Genomic DNA, 5,271 nt, shown 5'->3' with positions numbered 1-5,271 from the left:
AAGACACACAAAGACCTCAACCAACAACTACCAATTGTCTTTCTACTGTGTGTATATTACATTGCTCTACTTGTTACTAATTGATATTGCCTCTCATCCACCTTCTGTGCTGAACTCCAAAGCTTGAGTTCTCAGGAGCATTCTTCCTTCTTACTGATGAAATGTCCTGTGAAATGCAAAAATAATAGACAACTATTGGAGAGTCAAATTAAACAATAAGCATCATGATACCTAGGGACCTAGGCATCCTTCTGGACAACAAACTAACCATGACCACACAGGTCAACTCCATCTCCTACTTCTTCATCCTCTGCATGCTTTGTAAGATATTCAAATGGCTACCCAGAAGTTCAAGATGCATCATCACCCAGGCTCTTATCTCCGGCCGACTGGACTATGGTAACGCTCTCTATGTAGAGATCATTCTCACCTCCTCTGACTACTTCAGACCATACAGAAGACCTCAGTCAGACTCGTCCTGGATCTCCCTAGATCAGAGGTCTTCAAACGTTTGGATGCCAAGAACCCCTGTTAAAATTTTCAGGAGTAAGGACCCCCTCCTGGCAAAAATGTCTAAACCTCTAAACAGGGCTACTGGCATTATGAGTACCTATTTATGCAGCAGGTTTGACTAAATTGTGTGGTAAGAAAATGTAAATAACACTTTGTGATGCCGCATATTTTGGTAAAGTATTGCTTCATTATTTTATCATTCTTACACACAGTAACACTGAGGAAAGATTTCACCTCGTCAATACCAGTTTATAACCAAAATACCGCAATAAACAACTGAACGATGTCTAGTCAACCTTTGTGAAGGGCCTTCACTTCTCATAAATACATGTTGCCACATTAAATGCTCACCTGGCCCTAGCCAGAAGCAGCAAGGATCCCTTTAAACCCTGGCAGTCTTGAGCAGAGTTGAGCTGTTTACCCACGCCTCTTTCCTTTCACCCCCTCCCTTCCATCCCTCTCTCCTCTCCCAACCCCAGATCCCTCTCTCACTTTGCCGGCCACTTTCTTTCACCCCTGTTTACAATTTCTGAGCTCTCCCTATTCAACCTCTCACTTCACGTTTAATCACCTCTTGCCATTCTGTCTATTTACTGCCCTCATCTCCAACAGTCTTTTGCATTTATCTCATGGCCTCTCACTCACCTGAAGTCTCTCCCTTCAATGTTTGTCTATTTGTATCTTACACCGCTCCAGTCTCCCCATTCATCTTTCACATCTCCCCTTTGTTCTTTCGTACCTTCTTGAAACAACGTCCCTCTCCCTTGTTATATCAGCACCCAACTCTCTTCCCCTATCGCTGCTGTCCCTCACCCATGTTGCATCAAATTCTCTTTTTATGTTACAGATCATCTCTCAGCCATCTTCTCTCACAGTTTGTAGTAACCCTCCTCTATGCCCTCACCTTTCACTCACAATCACCTCTACTCTTGCGTTTCTGCACATGTTTGGGCGAAACACATTGCCTGTTTCCAAGCGCATTGAAATAAAAGACACACAAAGACCTCAACCAACAACTACCAATTGTCTTTCTACTGTGTGTATATTACATTGCTCCACTTGTTACTAATTGATATTGCCTCTCATACACCTTCTGTGCTGAACTACCAAGCTTGAGTTCTCTGGAACATTCTTGCTTCTTACTGATGAAATGTCCTGTGAAATGCAAAAATAATAGACAACTATTGGAGAGTCAAATTAAACAATAAGCATCATGATACGTAGGGACCTAGGCATCATTCTGGACAACAAACTAACCATGACCACACAGGTCAACTCCATCTCCTCCTTCTTCATCCTCTGCATGCTTTGTAAGATATTCAAATGGCTACCCAGAAGTTCAAGATGCATCATCACCCAGGCTCTTATCTCCGGCTGACTGGACTATGGTAACGCTCTCTATGTAGAGATCATTCTCACCTCCTCTGACTACTTCAGACCATACAGAAGACCTCAGCCAGACTCGTCCTGGATCTCCCTAGATCAGAGGTCTTCAAACGTTTGGATGCCAAGAACCCCCTGTTAGAATTTTCAGGAGTAAGGACCCCCTCCTGGCAAAAATGTCTAAACCTATAAACAGGGCTACTGGCATTATGAGTACCTAATTATGCAGCAGGTTTGTCTAAATTGTGTAGTAAGAAAATGTAAATAACACTTTGTGAAGCCGCATATTTTGGTACAGTATTGCTTCATTATTTTATCATTCTTACACACAGTAACACTGAGGAAAGATTTCACCTCGTCAGTACCAGTTTATAACCAAAATACCGCAATAAACAACTGAACGATGTCTAGTCAACCTTTGTGAAGGGCCTTCACTCCGCATAAATACATGTTGCCACATTAAACGCTCACCTGGCCCTAGCCAGAAGCAGCAAGGATCCCTTAAAACCCTGGCAGTCTTGTGCAGAGTTGAGCTGTTTACCCACGCCTCTTTCCTTTCACCCCCTCCCTTCCATCCCTCTCTCCTCTCCCAACCCCAGATCCCTCTCTCACTTTGCCGTCCACTTTCTTTCACCCTGTTTACAATTTCTGAGCTCTCCCTATTCAACCTCTCACTTCACGTTTAATCACCTCTTGCCATTCTGTCTATTTACTGCCCTCATCTCCAACAGTCTTTTGCATTTATCTCATGGCCTCTCACTCACCTGAAGTCTCTCCCTTCAAAGTTTGTCTATTTGTATCTTACACCTCTCCAGTCTCCCCATTCATCTTTCACATCTCCCCTTTGTTCTTTTGTACCTTCTTGAAACAACGTCCCTCTTCCTTGTTATATCAGCACCCACCTCTCTTCCCCTATCGCTGCTGTCCCTCACCCATGTTGCATCAAATTCTCTTTTTATGTTACAGATCATCTCTCAGCCATCTTCTCTCACAGTTTGTAGTAACCCTCCTCTATGCCCTCACCTTTCACTCACAATCACCTCTACTCTTGCGTTTCTGCACATCCTTCGGAATTTCACATCTCTCCTCATCCCTGACCTCTTAAATGGAATTCTCTTGTTCCCTTGCTGTCCTCTACCATCCCGTCTCCTCTCACCCTCTCATCTCTCCTCACCGAGCATACGGGCCGGTTTATAGTATAAACCGACCTGTATGCTCCTCTCGGCCTGTGCCAATCTTCTTATTGTTCCTTAATTCAGGAAGGCACGCACTGTCAGTCTCGCTGTTTTGGTGGAGGCCGCACAGTTTTGGAACTTGCACCCTCCTTTGCTTCACTCCACCAACAATCTATTATCCTTTAGGGAGTTAAAAAACATAGCTCTATGCCCTGTAGCTTACCTGGATGTATGTCGTTAGCACGCATGCTTTTACAACACATGCCTTTACCCCGCAACTTTTACAACGCAAGTCGTTACAACGACTTACGTTGGGGGGCGCTGGATAGTGAATAGTTTAATTTACTATTCCAACTCCAGTCCCTTTGGATAGTAGGGAAGGTGTTGGATAGTAAATTAAACTATTCCCTATCCTAGAGCGCCCCCCAGCACAAGTCGTTGTAACAACTTGCGTTGTAAAAGTTGCGTGGTAATGGTAGTTAGTTGTAAAAGTTGCGTTGTAAACGCTGTTCCCCAGCTTACCCCATTTAGCTGGTTCTCCTTCTCCTTCTGTGTGTTTCTCATTTGCCAGTTTAGGCATCATATGTTTATTAGCCCTAGGGCACCTTTTGGTAACAGTAGCACACCACATATGGAAATAATAATAGGCAGAAGTGTGACCAGGAATGTGCTACCCCTTTCTATTACTCCATGACCCCCTTGGGGGTCATGGAGTAAGGGGTGTAAGGGGTGAACCCACATGTCCCCTTACCTCAAGGATCTAAACTGGCTCCCTGCACAGAAAATATGCAGGTTTAAGCCCCCACCTATGTATAAAAGGCCTTACACAACTGTGGACCTGCCTACTTGAACCATTGCCTGAACTGGCATCAGCCCACCAGACACCGTTTCTCCAACCCTCCCCCCACATCCAATGTAGGTGATGTAGACGTAGCAGCAAAGACATGGGACAAGCTATCCTTTCATCTACAGACCTCCCCATCTCTTTCAGAGTTCCGAAAGTTCCAGAAGTCCCAGAACACCTGGCTATTCAACTGGACACTGCCCGTGCTTGGATACCCTCTCAGGTGACAAGAAGCGCTGTACAAATTTACTGATTGATTTATGATGCATAAAGAGCAGGAGGGCGGCGGATAGGCTGGTGCAATAGTGTGCTAGTAACTAAGAAGTGAGAAGATTCAATCTTGTACCACCAATCCCAGTCATCTACCTTCATGTACCCAGCTGATCACACTAACAATAACAAAATTTTGCTGTGACCAGTCAAGCAGACCAGAAGTAAACCACTTGATTAGAGTTTTCCATTTGAGCCACTAGTCTTCATTTTCCTAATCAATGCCTTAGGGAAAGACCTCTTTGAGTCCCCTTGTTTCACATTGAAGCAAATAGGCAACGGTCCTTCTGGCTGTTGCCAACAGTACTTTAAGGTTTCACCCAAAAGAGATACTCCTGTGTACTGGTAAACAAGAAAATGAAAAGAATCTGAGATTAGTTTCATTTCTGTAAATAAACTGACTGGTCTCAGAAGAAACTAGAAATGACGATAATGTAATGAATGTGGAAGTATTTATCCCAGAACAAACGTGAAAGGCCAGCTTTGATGCAGAACGATCCCCCCAAATACTACTTTATCAAGTTTAGTGTAGCTGACACTCCCAGCCAACACAACATGAATCATTTATTTGGCAATACTCACTGGTGCAAGTAAGGTACCTGTCCCAAGTGTGGTGTCAATTACTGATGTGCCTGTCTGCAGTACCCTATGTAGGGCAGTCTTTTAAATCTTCACTGGCATCCCAGCAAGGGAATTAAACAAAGGATATGGATGGGAGACATCTTGTTATTTAATCTATCTATCTATCTATCTATCTATCTATCTATCTATCTATCTATCTATCTATCTATCTATCTATCTATCTATCTATCTATCTTTATCCAGTCCTCCAATGTAAAGTCTGTTGTATTAGTAGTCTTGAAACTCAGGGGGTGAGGGTGGGGAGGGTAATCACTAGCCAAAATTAAGATGAAAGACCAATTGCCCTCTTCCTCGGTTGTTTCAAGAGCACTATAATCCTTTGAAATGAACTGTTTGTTAATTTCACTCATCACCAATCTCTCCACGGTTTGAGGCTAGAGACTCATCATTCCTAATTTTGACAACTGTACAAGCTGCAATAAAAACACACTCAAAAGACACCTG

This window comes from Lissotriton helveticus, chromosome 4_1 (genome assembly GCF_964261635.1).
Source record: "Lissotriton helveticus chromosome 4_1, aLisHel1.1, whole genome shotgun sequence".
Taxonomy (NCBI): domain Eukaryota; kingdom Metazoa; phylum Chordata; class Amphibia; order Caudata; family Salamandridae; genus Lissotriton; species Lissotriton helveticus.
This window is presented reverse-complemented; position numbering follows the sequence as displayed.